This window comes from Planococcus citri, chromosome 1 (assembly GCF_950023065.1).
Source record: "Planococcus citri chromosome 1, ihPlaCitr1.1, whole genome shotgun sequence".
Taxonomy (NCBI): domain Eukaryota; kingdom Metazoa; phylum Arthropoda; class Insecta; order Hemiptera; family Pseudococcidae; genus Planococcus; species Planococcus citri.
In genome coordinates, this window is record NC_088677.1 from 78710605 (window position 1) to 78730046 (window position 19442).

Here is a 19442-nt window from a genome sequence, read left to right on the forward strand (position 1 = left end):
CTTGTAATTGAGAAATTCTCATAAAAAACAAAAAATCAAAAATTAGACATATATTCAAATCATCGAACAAGCGAGAAATTTTATTAACCGAAAATCTACCAAAGGCCAAAGATTACTTACTTGCATAACTACGATTCGACATTGAATTCGTCGAATTCTTCTCAGCTACAGAGATTAGATTCCTTTTTGACTGCTTCGTTACTGATATCTTTACGATATTGGTTGGATTTTTTCGCGGTACTTTTCACTTGTTTTTTGACTTCAAATGATTCGGTACTTTTGCAGTTGGTATCAGTTTTCTGCTGATGCGGCTGTAAAATCTTTCGCCCACTTCTTCAATGGTCAGCGAATCTAGCAAGTCGTCCAAAACGCACAAACTGGATTTGGCTTTCCCTTCTTGTCGAATTTGGCTCTTTAACTGTCAATAAATTTGCAGGTCATGCAATATGAATAAGCGCTCTTTTGCTGTTCATTGCTGAACGTTTTCTCCGCGAAAAAATTTCATAATCTTTTCTTATACTTCTTTTTCCTTTCTGCGACCAAAATTTCAATATATTTCATTACATGGACAGAAGATGTACTTCAAAAATTCTTCGTCTTTTTTCGCGAATTTGCCACCCGGCACTGATTTTTCCAGTTCAGATAAAAGGCGCAGATAAAGGTTAAGAAACACTTTTTCAGTTCTTCGTCATTCATTTCTAGGAATCTAAATGACATTTTTTCATAATTACCCGTCGTTGTGATCAATCAAAATATTCTTCGATCTCAGACGGAGATTTCGATGATGATTTCATTTCATCATCAATTACCACAATTCTCAAATTTCGTTGTCTTCATCATATTCATCACGATGAAGTGTTATGCAACTGATGCAAATCAGTCATCAGTCATGCATTTGGCGCATTTATGACCCCTTATGAGAATCATTAATATTCTTTCATTTAACCGAGAAACGTTTTCTTCTTCTTCAATAATAAATGAATAAAAAAAAAAAATATTGACAAAAGAATAAAATACGAGTTAGAATTTTCAATATGATCGAATAATCGAAAAGAAAAAATTGAATTTACGTTTTAAATACTTGACAACTGTTGAAAAATATTAGGAATTTGGAATGGATTTGCGTTTCTGATTTCTCTTAATTTTCGAAAAATATCCTTCTTCGTCAATTAAATCAAATAGGTTCTTCTATTTTTGGAAATATGACGAATGAATAAAAATCTACATCCCTTAAATAACGCGAGGATATTCGAACCTTTTTAGAATTTTTGTGCATATTGGTTCGTTTAAATTTTTCGAAAAAAGATTAAAGTTAAAGTTGTCAAGAATTCGTAAACTCGACAAAATAAAATATAGTAATTGCATAAAAATTGAAAATTTTAACGTAAAATTAAAAGAAAAATTAACTTTCTCTGCATTTTCTGAGAAGGAAGCTCATGCTTAGATGGAAACAAATTTGGCTAATTCCAGATGGAGCTTTGCGAAAATGTAGACATTATTATTAAAAAATGAAAAGAAGAAGAAAATCCTTTTCTCTTAAATACTTTTAAAAATCAAACACACACTAAAGATTGCTTACTTTGCTCGTATACATGATACAAAGGCGCTCCAGTCACGTTCGAAATATTTACGTAACATTTTCATTCTGCGAATTTCTTCACAGTTCTTTCCTCTTTTTCCATGTGTCTTCGTAAATTCATTCCGTCCTTTTGACCGTTTTCTCAACTCGGTTCTAACTCAAATGTTAGATTAGTGTATTCTGCTACACGTGCTTAGGAATCCACATAAAATTTACTTGAATTCTGGATTCATTATCGCTTTCATTTTATTATTCAGATCGTTCTGATTGCGACGCAATTTTTGTTGTAATTCGCTTACTATGCACCATTGCATTCCTTTAAATATTCCTTTTTTAGTTTTTCTTTGATTAACGTAATTGATTACTGCAGTCATGCTAAAAATTTTTGAAGAAGCTGATGTAACGGATGCTTCGAGATGAACTCGCAAAAGTCAGGCATAAATCGCTTGTACCTTTTTGCTGTGCCAGATCACATCCCAAGTATTCCTTCATTGTGTTTACTTTCTGTTTGGATGTTGATTTCGATGCTGGTTCACGTTTAATGTTGCTATCGTTTTCTTCTAGGCAACCTTTATCTTTATTTGACCCTTTAATTCACTGCAGTATTCAAAAATATTTACATTGTTATAATTTTATGAATTTTATGAATTTTTTTGTGTGCCTTTGAGCCACTTGTTTCTCTTTTCCGTCACTGATGAAGACAAAAATGACACTTTTATTTGCTTACTTAAAAGACGCCTTTGAGCGCACAGCCTTTCTTTTATTACCTTTAATTAGTAGCCTTCTCTCTTTTTTCGACCCTGTTAGTGTTGCTGTCGTTGTTGTAGCATTTTATTATCATTCTCAGTGGTAAATTGTTCACTGATTTGCTCACTCAACCTTTGCTGTTGCAGTGATTATGCCAACTACTTTCAGCACACTTTGTAATTGCCTGCCTTTTAATTTCTCTTTTTTGGACTTTCTTTTTTGCGTCACCTCAAAAACGCCTGTAGCCATCGCTGCAGACTAGGGAGGGGCAGGTGGTATCCCTCAGTGGATACAGATAGGACAGGGGAGCAGAGGGGGGTTTTAGTTAGGCATTCCACTCTCATTCCTTTTTCCTCTTCCTTTTCCATACTCTCCCCCGATGGCTTGGCTCATTGAGCGAGACTATGGGGGGCATATGTGAGGAGCAGGAATGCCTTAACCGCGTATCGTGGGTATTCTTATACCCACTATATTCGCGGGTATTAACGTATCCTTTCGTTATAGTACATAATATTTTCATGTATTGTTCTACCATGGTGTGTGTGTGTGTGTGAGTCTTGACGTCAGTCAAGGACTTTTCCGAATTCGCATAGGGCTCGTCTCTAGGCGATTCGCGCTCGATTCTCACTTGATCTTTTACGTCTGGCCAGGGTAGAACTTCTCGTCACCAAAACGATTGTTCATATCGTTCAATGGGTTACACAGTATCCTTCTTGCAATTTATTCTAAGTATTACCCGCTTGTTCGGTGTGAATTTGAATGTATATTTAAACGTAATGTAAATCGTGAGATACATCGTCTCGTTATATCGTTTTTATGGTATTTATGGATCACGTCCCATAATCCGGAACTTGGGGCTGTGATCTCGTGTCAAAATGTATTCCTCAGACTTAACAGAATTATCGATCGGACCTATTATTGGTGAGTCCACAGGAGAGATAATTTAACGCGAATAGTTCTGGGTAAGTAATGCAAAAAGCTTACTCGTGGAGTCTGGCACTCCGCTGCGGTTAACTCCTTTTATTAATTAATCATAGTTAATATTACGACTAACCAATAGTGAGTAGACATAATTTTATCGTGTCTATGTTCATCCCTATATTATTACCTTAATTGACAACTAAGTATCTACGTGTTGTCAAATGTTGCTTATTTAGCTGCATAATCGAATATTTGTTCATTCGATATGTATTTCTATGTAAATCTTCTTGTAGCTACTATGATTTACGTATTTTCCGTGTATAGATGTACAAAACGAATATAGGCTATCTGTACATATTCTTTCGAGTTTTATTTAATGGCGTATAAAGCTCAACTTTTATGAAATGTAGTGGGTCGCTAATAGAAAGAGCCTGCCTCCAGAGCTAGTTAGGTATCAGGTAATTATTCCCCTCCAAGGGAATAATTATTTGATTCCCTTTTTATGAGCTGCTAGACAAAACTTCTTACCGTCAAAAGTAATTAGTTACTTTCTACCATTGCCCTCTATTACAATCCCCACTATTACATATGTATTAACCAAAAATAAAGAAATGTTCCTGCACGAAACGGTTTTTTCAAGTGTTTCATTTTTCGAGAAAGTCGATGCCGACAAGCTTTAAAATTTTTTTTTTTACGAATTGTCGGTAAAATTTAATTCTTTACCTGGCGGTAGGTATAGGTATTTAATAAAAACCTGGTTCACCTACTCTATGAAAACTCATAATAACTCTTTTCATAAAAGCACATGATTTTAATGAGAACATTTGTCAGACACAAAGTTTCGTTTGCGCGTTTCAAAAATTGAGAAATGTGGTGCGAATTTTTGAAAATATGTATTTGTTTTAGCTCTCGTAGGTAACTTACGTAAGCTACGATACATTGGTGCTTTGAAATAAGAAAAAATATTTTTTCAAATCGAATGATAGGTAGTTGAGCATTATGATTATGAGACCTAATCTTTTAGTAGCAGTCGTATTAGTATTTTTGTCATTTTTGACGAGTCAGGTAAATCAATGAATCATTACTAACGATAAGGTGCAGATTTGTATAGAACTGGTATATCTACGTACGCTATAAACCCTGATTGCAGGCTTCTCCAATACCAAGCAATGATCTTTCGAATGTCAATTGTACCTCGTGCATCGAATCATCCAAATGCAAAAGTGAAGAAACTCGCGAAAAAAGTGTTGGAATAGGATTGAACTACGTAGCACATTTATACCAGAAAGGTAGAGAATTTTTATTCGGGAAACCACGTTGTCATTGCTGTTGTTCGGACACAACAACAACCGAGTCAATAGGAGTCAGAGATATTTCCACCGAAAACGACAAGCGGTCTTTATGTAAAACAGGTTCCAAAATAATCAGAAATGTGAAGAGGGGTGGTATTGGTACGGCTGCTGTTTGTTGGGTGGTAGGTGAAGGATTTGGTAAAGTGGTCAAAGATTTCGTTCTAGGATTCATCGGGGTAGTAGGGTCAGCCTGTGAGCGAGGGTATTACAACTGTCAAGATGTGATAGAGAAAATCAATAAAAAGAAAAATTCAAAAACCACTGAAGAGAGGTAGGTGAAAATAAAATTACTCGTACCTATATACCTACTTCGAAAGACATCGAATACCTATTTTATACATTTGTTAAAGAATTGAATTTTTGAACAATGTAGGTAAATCTTATACCTATTTAATGAAATGTTTATTACGTTACGTAAAACTACTTTTTAAATCATTCCTGAATTGAACTTTTTTTCTTTTAAAATAAAAAAAAGTACCTAAAGCATAGTATCATCTCTGATTTTTTTTGGTCAGGAATTTGGGAAGAAAATTCTAAAAATATTCTAAAAAATCGAAGCAAAGTATTCCAATTGTATTCTGTGTACACCAGGATCTTGTGATTGCGTGTTGAGAGGGAGGGATGAATGTAGTACCAACTGAAATTTTGGAAAATTATGTGGTAGGCTCTTTGGTGAACCTCAGAGGGTAATTTTAACCTCACGAGACTCAATCGAAATGATTCATAATGTGCATCAAATTTTTTTAAAAATAGGTAATTCGAAGATTTTTCCGACAAAAAAATTCAAGTGAATAATCTGCAAGCAGTAGGTAAGTTGGGACCTATGATGAATTAGAGGGAAAGAGGGAGGGGCTTGAAGTTTAGTTGTCGCATACTTTTTCAGCTGCAAGGTTTTTATTTCACACTTACACCATAAACATAACTGAAGTAGATATTTATTCCATCTCCTTTTTCACTGGATTTGATTTAACGGTGGTTCAGTCGTTCGCGAATGATTTGCGGATTCTGTGCGAATCGTTCGCGAACGAATTGAGTCCGATTTTTGACAACGGGATTAAAACTGCCCAGTTTTGCCATCATCTATACCTCATTTCATTTTTTCAGTGATTCATTCGTTCGCGAACGATTCGTCTCCTTCGAGCAAATCGTTCGCGAACGAAACATTTGCGTTTTTTTTCAACAGATTCGAGAATGTTCCATTTTCTCTTGCCATGCTTCATATTCAGCCGTTCTCGAATGATTCGTCGTTTCTGAGAGAATCGTTCGCGAACGAATCAACTCCAATTTTCATCGATCAACTCCTAATATCAAGTTTTATGGCATAAACTTTTGACTGATTCAATCTATAGATGATTTTTCAGTGATCAATTCATTCGTTCGCGAACGATTTGTCTCCTTTGAGCAAATCGTTCGCGAACGAACCCTGCACAATTTTAATTAATAGATTTGAAAAAGTTCCATTTTCTCTTGCCACGCATTACGCGAGTCAATTACCAATTTCTGAAAGAATCGTTCGCGAACGAATCAACTCCAATTTTTATCGATCAGCTCCTAGTATCAAGTTTTATGGCATAATCATTCGTCTGATTCAATCTCCAGATGATTTTTTAGTGATCAATTCATTCGTTCGCGAACGATTTGTCTCCTTTGAGCAAATCGTTCGCGAACGAATCATTTGCAATTTTTATTGATGAATTTGAAACTGTTCTATTTTCTTTCTCTTAGCATCTTGCCATAATTATACATTCTGCAGCCATTCTCGAATGATTTATCGTTTCTGAGAGAATCGTTCGCGAACGAATCAACTCCAATTTTCATCTATCAACTCCTGATGTCAATTTTTATGTCATACTTAAACTTTCATCTGATTCAATTTCTAGGTGATTTTTCTGTGATTCATTCGTTCACGAACAATTTTTCACCTTTGAGGAAATCGTTCGCAATTTTTACTGCCACTGAAAGATTCAGAAAAATTTTTTGTCTGTACTTGTAGGTGTAGGTATCATGTGAGCCGATTCCTAGATAATTCAGTCGTTCTCAAATGATTCATCGTTTCTGATAAAATCGTTCACGAACGAATCAATTCCAATTTTCATCGATCAGCTTCCAATATCAAGTTTCATGCCATAATCGTTCATTTGATTCAGTTTCTAGGTGATTTTTTCAGTGATTCATTCGTTCGCGAACGATTTTTCAATTCCGAACAAATCATTCGCGAACGAAACACGCACAATTTTAATTAATAGATTTGAAAAAGTTCCGTTTTCTCTTGCCACGCATTAAGCGAGTCAATTTCCAGTTCCTGAGAGAATCGTTCGCGAACGAATCAATTCCAATTTTTATCGATCAACTCCCAATGCCACGTTTCATGGCATAATCATTCATCTGATTCAATTCCTTGGTGATTTTTTAGTGATTCGTTCGTTTGACGAACAATTTTTCTTTTTTGAGAAAATCGTTCGCGAACGAATCGTTTGAAATTTTTATCGATTCTGATAGATTTAGAAATGTTTTGTTTTATCTGGTCGTGTGTATCTTAATGAGCGGATTTCCATGTGATTCGGTCGTTCTCGAATGATTCATCCTTTCTGAGCGAATCATTCGCAAACGAAACAACTCCATTTTCATCGATAATTTAATTTACGAATGCCAAGTCTTATCATATAATCTTTAATCTGGCTTGGTGATTCATTCGTTCGCGATCAATTTTTCGCTCATGATTAAAACGTTCGCAAACAAATCATCTATGATTGTCAATAATTAATTTGAAAATGCCACGATTCGGAATGAAAACAACGAAAAATTTTATGAAAAGCTCGAAAATAATATAAAATAGTGATCAAATTTTTCTAAAATTAATAGTGAGCGAATCAATAAACTGAACTGACAATTAACAGTAGGTAATCGAAATACATATGTCTTTGTCAAATATACCTTACCTATTTATTTCATTTTTTTTTGTCTATTTTTGCTACATTTCAATAGAACTGGCTTCTTTAGGTACTTATAATTACTTATGGCAGCACTAGATAAGATTTTTTAGCATTAAATCTTCGACATGTGTTTCAAAATCTATTTAAAATGGAAAGAAAAAAACTTCGTTTCCGTTACCACCAACAACTGAGCTAGAAATACCTGATCAGTACTTTCAATTATCCAACAAACACGATGAAAATAGAACCCCACATGTTTGAAATAGAACCAAACAGCGACGAAAATACGAAAATTTCAATTCACTAGGTAGGTGTTTGCTTTGTCGTTGTTCTTGAAACTTGAGTTCATAAAACGTGAGACAAAGCAGACTACATATTCAAGTACACAGATGAAACGCATGCTGGTGACATTCTTACTGATTTCGACTTATCAGGTAAAATAACTTTTTTTTATGCACAGTGTCTTCTGTCTTTCATAAAAAATACACAAGAATATATGAGAAATCCACTCTACAATTTAATTGCAGGCCTTTCCAACCCCCAACGATGGCAATCCAGACACCAATCTCCCTCAAATTGAGTGCACTGAAGAAGCAAGTCGTGAAAAAAATAATGGATCTAATTACATGTGGAATATTTACCAGAAAGGCGTGACTCTCTTATTTGGAAAACCACGTTGCGAATGTAGTTGTCCGAACGAAACCAACTCAATAGCTGCCAGAGATATACCCGACAGTAAATCAAAACTATTTTCATGCAAACTATGTTCCAAAGCTGTTGGAATGGCGAAAACATGCGCCATACGTACAGCTTGCACTTGTACTGAAGTTGGCAAAGGATTAGGTAGAGTGTTCGCAGATTTTTTTCTAGGAGGTGTAGGAATATTGGTAACATCTTGTGAGTATAGATATCACCAATTTCGTCGCAAATTGGGAATAAAGGAGAAGCCACGAAAGTATAAATATCCACCTGATGACGGACCTCTTCACGAATACTGAACTGGTCGAATCGTCCTTGTGTGACAAAATGTATCTTTAGCCCATACACGTAATAAAATATTTTCACAATAAATAATTTAATTCATTAAACACAAAAATGTATTCTTTCGATGTCAAAAGTCAATGTTTGAGAATTCTAAAGAAATTTTCAAAAAAATTCGGGTCGAAAGTGGAGATGAAAAGTTTACTCATCTGAGCCAAAATGCTTGAACCCCCCTCCCCTTCTGGACAGCAGTTTTAAGACGTTTTGAGCACTTCCGGAGTCTCTAGAAGATGTTTCAAGGACAGAGACTTCTTTTGCAGTTTAAAATAACTATTTTGTTTTCTTGGAATATCTCTTGGGACTTCAGGTTGATTTCAGAATTAAAAAACATTGATGAGGAGAGTTAGATGTAAAGACGACTATACACCTGCATGGTTATAATTGAATCTTTTGAAAATTGCCTCAAAATACGACCCTGGACCCTACGAAAAAAAAGCTTTTGAATTCGCTTTCCGATTTAGAGTTCAAATTTTTTTACAAAAAACTTCGACTTGAAACAATTCTACCTCTTCCCAGCGTTCAAGTTTATTTTTAGCGAATGTTCTCCATACCATTGTCAACATTTATGATGAATTACCAACGAGCTAACGATGCATGCACGTCACATCATCAACATGCACATTATGTACACTTGGAACAAATGGTGGAAACGTATGCAGAGTTTTTAAAAATGGAAATAACTTGGTACTTAATGGTGAAAATTTTATTTTAGAATGTACACATATGCAATTGGTAGTTGGTACTGTGCATGAAAATAGTCACTGAAATGGCAATTCGACAAATGTGTAGTGTTCTGATGACAATCGTGGTATTTTTACCATGTCAGGTAAAATTTCACATTACCTATTGTTATTGAATATTAAGAATAGTGGTAAGTGAGTCAAATTTAGTTCGATTTCAAAAATATTCTTTGGTGGTTTCATAGGCAGCTCCATCGCCCAAAGAAAAATTAAAGAAATGTCCAACGATCTCTGATGTAGCCACCGACGTATCAAGCGTAGTAAAAGAATCTGGACAATGGATGTGGCGTAAGGTTAAAAAATGGTACAATTCGTGCGAAGATTTTTTTGTAGGAGAAGATGGATTTTTCACCACGTTTTACTACAGCACAGGCGACCAAAATAAACCACCAAAAGCTGAAAATCCTGCGCGTAAATGCTGTGTTTGTCGTTGCAAACATCATCCACATCAGCAAAATGCTGATGCGTCTCACCCATCTGGTCGTTCAACACAAACGGGCGATAAACCCGCAGGGACTACGCCAGATACACGAAATTCTGCGGGTAAAGCTTGTGGCATTTCCGTAGTAGGATGCGCCTGTGTCAATAACATTGGATATTCTGATTCGGCCAAAGGATTAGACTCAGCATCGTCTAAAAATAATTGTAACTGTAGTGAATCGTGCAAGGCTGCTGGTAACGCTTGTGAAAAAGTAACTGTGAAATGTCTTAGGGCAACAGCTTTAGGCTGTATAGGAGTATTGGAAAAAGGTGAGAGATTGGTCAGAGACTGTTGGGAAGATTTTGATGGTGAAGAATGTGCCAAATGCTGCCTGAAATGGTACTGTAGAATTGGTTGTTGTTGTTGTATATGTGAGTTGTTTACCGCTACTGGTGGTTCAGGTGGTAGCGGTACTGTTGCTGGAGGAGGAGGTACTCAATGCCCAGGTGGCTGTTACTAGCTAGACTGATGTGCACTTTAACCTGCAATAAATTTCACTTGTGGAAGAGATACGTGGTAGCTCTAGTAATGTATTGATTTGATAATGGTTCATAAATATACACATTTCATCCTGTTTGCCCAAGTAGGTATATTTCTGACCCAATTTTATGCTGACCTGTACACAACTGAGGAAACATTCGAGGCAGACTTGAAGGTTTCCACAGTGAAACCAGTCATCTTGTAAAAAATGAGAAGCTGGTTGTGTACCTTCGATGTAAGAGCCCATATCGTTCATTCCAAATTCCACAAAAAATGATTTAAAATTTTCTATTTGAAGGCCATGCGAGTTCCAAAAATTGATTTTACATTTTAGTAATTTGGAGGCCATGATAGCTCCAAAAATTAAACCGAAATTTTTCAAATTTTCATATTGCAGAGGTCGTGCAAAATTCAAAATTTAATTTGCTTGTCCTTATCTGCCCGTCGATCTTCAAACACACCCTTCAGAAAAAGTTCATTTTTAATCACGAAGTAGAAATAGTTTCGGTTTCAAAACCTAGGCAAAGTTGCAGAAATTTTGGGAAATGGATTTTTGATGGTTTTGAAACAGATGTGAATCCTGAAAAATAATTTCCCGGCTGCGCATGACACTGTTTAAAACTAGTGGTGGTGAAAGACACTGTTTGAAACAAGTGGTAGTGACATACACTCTTTAAAACCAGTAGTAGTGACAGACACTGCTTGAAACTAGTGTTTGTGACAGACACTTAATTTAAACCAGTGTCTGTGTAACAGAAATTGCTCAAAACCAGTGGTAGTGACAGACATGGTTTAAAACCAGTGGTAGTGACAGACACGGTTTAAAACCAGTGGTAGTGACAGACACTGTTTAAAACCAATGGTAGTGACAGACACTGTTTAAAACCAGTGGTAGTGACAGACACTGATTAAAACCAGTGGTAGTGACAGACACTGTTTGAAACCAGTGGTAGTGACTGACACTGTTTAAAACCAGTGTTTGTGACAGACACTGTTTGAAACCAGTGGTAGTGACAGAAACTGATTAAAAGAGATGGTGGTGACAGACACTGTTTAAAAGCAATGGTAGTGACAGACACTGTTTAAAACCAGTTGTAGTGACGGACACTGATTAAAACCAGTGGCAGTGACAGACACTGATTAAAACCAGTGGCAGTGACAGACACTGTTTGAAACCAGTGGTAGTGATAAACACTGTTTAAAACCAATGGTAGTGACAAACACGGTTTAAAACCAGTGGTAGAGACAGGTGCTGTTTGAAACCAGTGGTAGAGACAGACACTGTTTGAAACCAGTGGTACTGAGGGACACTGTTTGAAACCAGTAGTAGTGACAGACACTGCTTGAAACTAGTGTTTGTGACAGACACTTAATTTAAACCAGTGTCTGTTTGTGACAGAAATTGCTCAAAACCAGTGGTAGTGACAGACACTGTTTAAAACCAGTGTTTGTGACAGACACTGTTTGAAACCAGTGGTAGTGACAGAAACTGATTAAAAGAGATGGTGGTGACAGACACTGTTTAAAAGCAATGGTAGTGACAGACACTGTTTAAAACCAGTTGTAGTGACGGACACTGATTAAAACCAGTGGCAGTGACAGACACTGATTAAAACCAGTGGCAGTGACAGACACTGTTTGAAACCAGTGGTAGTGATAAACACTGTTTAAAACCAATGGTAGTGACAAACACGGTTTAAAACCAGTGGTAGAGACAGGTGCTGTTTGAAACCAGTGGTAGAGACAGACACTGTTTGAAACCAGTGGTACTGAGGGACACTGTTTGAAACCAGTAGTAGTGACAGACACTGCTTGAAACTAGTGTTTGTGACAGACACTTAATTTAAACCAGTGTCTGTTTGTGACAGAAATTGCTCAAAACCAGTGGTAGTGACAGACACTGTTTAAAACCAATGGTAGTGACAGACACTGTTTAAAACCAGTTGTAGTGACGGACACTGATTAAAACCAGTGGCTGTGACAGACACTGTTTGAAACCAGTGGTAGTGATAAACACTGTTTAAAACCAATGGTATTGACAAACACGGTTTAAAACCAGTGGTAGAGACAGGTACTGTTTGAAACCAGTGGTAGTGACAGACACTGTTTAAAACCAATGGTAGTGACAGACACTGTTTGAAACCAGTGGTACTGAGGGACACTGTTTGAAACCAGTAGTAGTGACAGACACTGCTTGAAACTAGTGTTTGTGACAGACACTTAATTTAAACCAGTGTCTGTTTGTGACAGAAATTGCTCAAAACCAGTGGTAGTGACAGACAAGGTTTAAAACCAGTGGTAGTGACAGACACTGATTGAAACCAGTGGTAGTGACAGACACTGTTTAAAACCAATGGTAGTGACAGACACTGTTCAAAACCAGTTGTAGTGACAGACACTGATTAAAACCAGTGGTAGTGACAGACACTGTTTGAAACCAGTGGTAGTGACAAACACTGTTTGAAAACAATGGTAGTGAGAGACACTGTTCAAAACCAAGACATTGTTTGAAACCAGTGGTAGTGGTAGACACTGTTTAAAACCAGTGTTTGTGACAGACACATTTTGAAACCAGTGGTAGTGACAGACACTGTTTAAAACCTGTGGTAGTGACATACACTGGTTAACACCAGTGGTAGTGACAGACACTGTTTGAAACCAGTGGTAGTGACATACTCTGGTTAACACCAGTGGTAGTGACAGACACTGTTTGAAACCAATGTTGTCCGTCTGTCCGTTTGTCCATTTGTCTGTCTGTCTGTCTGTCTGTCTGTCTGTCTGTCTGTCTGTCTGTCTGTCTGTCTGTCTGTATGTATGCCAGGCTGGCTTATTCAGGTCGTTGAGTCATCTGTCTGACCTTTAAAAGTCACCTGTCTGTATATCTAGATTCTTAAGGTCACTGACCCGTCTGTCAGGCTTCACAAGGTAGTCTGTGCGCCTGTCTGGCTTCTTAAAGTCATTGAGCCGTCTGTCAGTATGGCTTCTTAAGTTCATCAGTCTGCATATTTGGCTTATTGGGGACCAATGACCCACATTTGTGAACATCCAAGGTCATCTGTCTCACTGTTGGGTGTCTTGAGGTCTTTGACCCTACTGTCTGGCCTTCCAAGGCCATCTTTCTGCATGTTTTCGCCTCTTGAGGTCACATGACTCTGCTGTATAGCTTCCCAAGGTCGTCTACCTGAACCCGTGGTTAGTTAACCCAAAATGACCATTTTCTGGGCTCCAGGGGTTCCCAAAGTTGTGAATAAAAAAAGAATTTTAGGAACCACTGAGTATTATTTTCAAAAACTTTTTCAGCGTAAAATATCCGTTTGAACCCGATAAACGTTACGCGTGGTGATTTTCTCATTTTCAACCCTCGAGGGCAAAAATGGGAGGGTTATTTTTCGAAAATTTTTGGAACCACCATTTTGAACCTACCCCTTCGTACCCCGCTAAAAAGCTTTTTACAGTTTATTAGTATCTGAATGATCTCCATCCTACCAAATTTTGAGCTCAATAAAATTTTCCGCTGGTACTAAAAAATCTAATTTTCCAATTTTTCGTAATTTCGATAAGTTTGGGAACCCCTGGAAAACTAGGAACCTGCGATTTGCGCCAAACGTAACGTTTTGAGGTACATACCTACATATATATTCGATTATCTAGATAAAAAATTTAATCAAGCTCCACCTATATTCGTAATTTTGTACTCTTTTTTTAGAGCCCCCCCCCCCACACACACACTTTAGGTACCCCTAAAAAAGGTGTTTATGCATATTTTTTCAAATAAATTGAAGAATTCGCATTTGAAACACACTAGCAAGAGCTCGATCCTATAACTTTCAAAATTGAGCTATTTTGGGTCAAATTCCTAGATTTTACGTACTCTTCGAAAAAACGTTAAAATCACGTTTTCACAATTTCAACAAAATGAAGTCTCGGCTTTTGATGTATTTCGAGCAAAAATTAGAAAACTGTACTTTACAATGTGAATTTTTTAATGCCTTTTTGAATCTGCCACTCTGTATTTTTATGAATACTACTGCACATGATTTCAAAATTACTGCAAACGATTCAACCCAAAGATAACTCTAAATAAATTAAAAAATTAAGTCACTTCTTAATTAGCTACTCTACGAGAACATTTCGCAAAAACTCGAATTAGGTACCAAATTCGACCACAACTCGCACCATATTCGACGAATTCATCCAATTACCTATCTCAACTTCGTACGAAAAAAAAGTCTCACCTCCTGGACCACAGCCAACGTTGGTAAAATCCGTATTTAAACTTGTAAGCTTTAATCTCAGTTAGAAGTTTGTCATTTGAAATTTAGCCATGGTCTGCCATTCACGAGACACCGGAGAAGGGTGGCTAAAAATTAGATGAAAAAAGTTTTCGCATTAAAATTTCAAATCTGTGGAAATCCCTTAAATCAGTCGGAAAATAAGACAGGGCAGGGCAGGGCAGGTTGAAAGAGATGTAAGTAAGAAAGAAAAAAAGGCGAATTCATCGGCGTTTTAATGCCGATTCACACCGAGCTTATAGTAGGTGTTTTTTAAATTCTCGCGTAATTTGTCAACGTGAGCTGACGCTTGCAAAAACTTACAAAATATGTTGAAAATCTTCTCCGGTTTTATTCTTATCGTCGTCGTCGTCGGCATTTCCACTCGAATAACTTTCCATCTAATATTTCGCACGAGCGAGCGGAGAATACGTGATAATTTTTTCAACCGTTTCTTTTCACCTGTCACTTCAAAAAGCTCGAAAAAATCAGCAAAGATTTAACGTTTTAGTAGCGCTGCTGTGTAGATAGGTAGGTATCTACTCGTATCTCGATGACATGGCAGGATGAACCTACTACTCGCGCACACACTCTGCTGCTGCGAGGACAGAACAAAGGTTGAAAATTAATTACCATTTGATGCGGGTTGACCACGTTAAAATGTGTACGCGTTTATGACAAGGCCTTTTATCGTCTGCTTGGAAAATCCTTTAGAGTCGTCGGATCGAATGTACCTTTTTTCTGCAGCTGTCCTGTCTCCTTCGTCGACACGAACGAATGGAGAACGCGAACGAAACGCAACCTCGGTAATACAAAAAGGGCATAAAAGAGAGCAACAGAAAAACACAATGGTAGACATGGCGTTCGATAATTGCTTTATCCTCGATACCATCTCGAAGGTGTATTTTTCCTCACCCCAGCTGCGAATATTTTACGGCTCCATTGAAAATACATTTGGGCCAGTGCGATGCTTTTTTTCCCACCCATTCTTCTGTAGCTGAAATATCGATACCTATACTTCGCTTTTCGTGGAAAATTACCACATGGTGATGCTATTTCGTTACATTTAGTCTCCCATATACTTGTACATAAGAAAACATGAGAGGGAGCAGGGGAGGGAAAAGGAAAAGATTCCAAAAATCGAGTAAATTTTTCGCGGTTTTCCGCACACCGGAAATTACTTTTTTGCGCCCAGTCTCCCTAGAGAAAAGAATGAAAAAAATTCCACCTACGTCGAATACTTTCCCTACCTTTGAGACTCTTACAATTAAGGGGGAAGAAAAAAGAGAACATCGTGTACCTATTGTGCTATTGTTACAAACCAATACCTTCGACGACGACGTTCGGTATTGAGATTTTCCGAATCGCGTATCACACACAACACCGAATTCAATTTCCCACCTTTGTGAAAATAAATAACCCTCAATTAACATGCCGCGCCGCTCCTCACCTGTACCATCTGCGGTGTAAGTTTTCTTGTTTGCAACAATATGAAATTTTCTTCAACTTTAATAACAATAAGTCGAGCAAGGTGGAGGAGGAGGAGGAGGAGGAGGAGGGGAGCAATTGGCCAAAAGCACACGTCGGGAGCAAAGATGCGACCCGACACAATACGTGCCTTATAATGCTTTTCCCATTTTACACCCTCCTCGCCTCATTCGTTGCTAGGTTACATTCGACTATTTACCTATATACGAGTATATGGCGCTGGAGCTACAGCATACAATACTCTATCGTAGGTACTCGTATGTATTTTCTTATACATTTCTCTCCCTTTAGCATTGAAATAATTTATAAAGTTAGGCGAGATTACTCGATAACGAAATAGCTCCGGTGGTTTTTGTATACCTACTTCTTGTATATTCTTCCTCAAATTATATGTATAGGTACTTGTGCTAGGTGCCCTTGTATGTATTACGTGTAAGTTATACGTATCCGCAGAAACCAATATGGGAGAAACGTCGTGTACAAATATGTCGCAGTTCCAGTAACTTTACCCGAACCCTACGGAGAATTTGTCGATTTCGAGGTTATACCTGGTTATTTACGCGTTTCTTGAAGAGTGGCTTTGCTGAACTGGGTACCTAATTACTTACTTTATTGCTACATAGCTCTGTTTTAAATAATGATCATATAAGTTGTCGAATAGGAAATGTGGGAGGGTTCCAGAGGGGGACTTGTATGAAACGCTGGATGGCCACGAAGCTAATCCTTGAACAAAAAAATTACCAATTTTCCTGACAAGGGAGCCCCTCGATCAGTCGATCGATTTGGTGTCAAGCACACCCCCTTCGGCTAAAATTACTGCTGCTCAAGTACATACCTATGGTGGGGAGAGATGACAATTTTTTCAATTCACAGATGACATGATAAAAAACTAATGGCAGATGTTGGGCAGATTCGTTTCATGACCGGAATCTCAGATCCGGCCGAACAGGGTATCAGTCGTTCTGGTATCGAGCACTCACGGATATCGATGTGCTTCATAAGACCTGGAAATTCTAATTCTTTCACTAATAATTTGAGTTCAATTTGACTATGAAAGTTTTATTTATATCTAATTTGAATTTAAAGTGATTTATTCGTTCACGAACGATTTTCTCTCCTAAACAAATCATTCGCGAACGAATCAACCGCAATTTTCATATGTAGATTATTGAATGTTTCGCTTCGTCTGGTTGTGTTTGATTTGAATTCCAAGTGATTCAGACGTTCTCGACTGATTTATTGATTCCGAGCAAATCGTTCGCGAACGACTTGAGCTCAGTTTTTCATGATGATATTGAAAATTAAAATTGTAACTGTTTCATCGCGTCATTTGCAGTTTGAAGTGATTCATTCGTTCGCGAACGATTTTTTTCTTCTGAACGATAAATCGTTCGCGAACGAATTATTCACAATTTTCACAGTAGGTTAAAAAGTATTTCGCTTTGTCTTATCGTGTGTGATTTCATTTCCAAGTGATTCAGACGTTCTCGACTGATTTGGTGATTCCGAGCAAATCGTTCGCGAACGACTTGAGCTCGGTTTTTGATGATGATATTGAAAATTAAAATTGTAACTGTTTCATCTCGTCATTTGAAGTTTGAAGTGATTCATTCGTTCACGAACGATTTTTTTCTTCTGAACAAATCGTTCGCGAACGAATTATTCACAATTTTCACAGTAGGTTAAAAAGTATTTCGCTTTGTTTTGTCGGGTTTGGTTTGATTTTCAAGTGATTCAGAGACGTTCTCGACTGATTTAGCGATTCCGAGCTAATCGTTCGCGAACGACTTGAGCTCAGTTTGTGATGATTATATTAAAATTGTAACTGTTTCATCGCGTCATTTTTATAAAATTTGAAGTTTGAAGTGATTCATTCGTTCGCGAACTATTTTTTTCTTCCGCACAAATCGTTTTGCGAACGAATTATTCACAATTTTCATTGGTGGATTAAAGAATGTTTTGCTATGTCTTGTCTTGTCTGATTTCATTTCCAAATGATTTAGTCGTTCTCAACTGATCTATTGATTCTGAGAAAATCGTTCGCGAACGATTTGTTCGGAAGAAAAAAATCATTCACGAACGAATTATTCACAAATTTCTCAGCAGGTTAAAGAATGTTTCACTTTGTCTTGTCGTGTGTGATTTTGATTTTCAAGTGAATTCAATCGTTCTTGAGTAATTCTTTGCTTTTGAAAAAATCGTTCGCGAACGACTTGATCCTAGTTTTTGATAATGAAATTAAAACTATCTAGGTAATAATGATTGGCCTATAGTTAGTGACTTTTTCACATGCCTCTTTTTTAGGAACAGGAATGACTTTTAACCATTTCCATCCAATTGGGAATTTATTCTTCTTGAGTATCAGATTAAATACATATAAAGGTAAGGGGTATAATCAAGAATTCTCCCACACCCTTGTAGACATAAGAGTGTGTACATCATCTAGCCCCAGTGTGCACTTAGCCTTCAGCTTTGAGACAGCAAACTTGACCTCTTTTTCACTAACCTGTCTGATGAATATTGTGGAACTTACACCTGAGAGGGTTGAGATACTCATTGTGTTATCACTATTGGTTTAATCATATTTTGCATTAAACTGACTGGAACAAAAACTCTGCAAATGAATTAGCAGTATCATCCCCTTGTCTCTCTGTCCCATACATATCATACATTCTATCACCAGGGTCATTTTTAGCTAATCTCTGTCCACTCATTTCTCTCCAAAAATTCATAAAAATATAGAGTGGCAGATTCAAAGAAAAAAAACATAAAAAAATCACTGCGTAGGGTCGTTTTTAGCTAATCTATTTGCATTCAGTTCTCTCCAAAAATTCATAAAAACACGGAGTGGAAGATTCAAAAAGGCATTTTTTTAAAAAACTACTCTGTAAAGTACAGTTTTCTAATTTGTGCTCAAAATACAGATCAACTCCATTTTATAGAGAAAAAAAAAACTTTTATAATGGCAGAAAATTATATGCTCTTCAAACAGTTTTATCCTTCAATTTTTTCCTACCTTTGCTCAAAGAATTTAAAGTAAGTACGAGTACAAAGAAGCATTAAGCACTAGAAAAAAATGAATGGGAATTTTTACGCTCCTCTATGGAATGAAAGTAAATTGTATGTAGATAAAACAAACGTTCATTTTCAAATTGTCATTCTATTTGCAGCATTTTTCATACCTAGGTAATAGGTATTATGCAATATTCATTTTTTACAATTTCAATTTTTTTTTAGAAGACCAAGATTGAGTCAATTGCATGAAGAATCACTTCTTGAATATTCACCATACTGCATCTGTGCATTGCTTTGGCAAAATGAAATTTGTAGGTAAATAACACATGTTGGATAAAAATTGAAATGGCTTAAGAAAATCCCTATTATATCTTACTATACCTACGTATATGTA

At 36.8% G+C, this 19442-nt stretch overlaps 1 long non-coding RNA gene across 1 annotated transcript in view; it reads right to left on the bottom strand.

The window, feature by feature from the left end:
* LOC135834932 (uncharacterized) overlaps nt 1-19442 on the bottom strand; it is a 124740-nt gene that overhangs the window by 34915 nt on the left and 70383 nt on the right. The gene's annotated exons all lie outside the window — the stretch shown is intronic.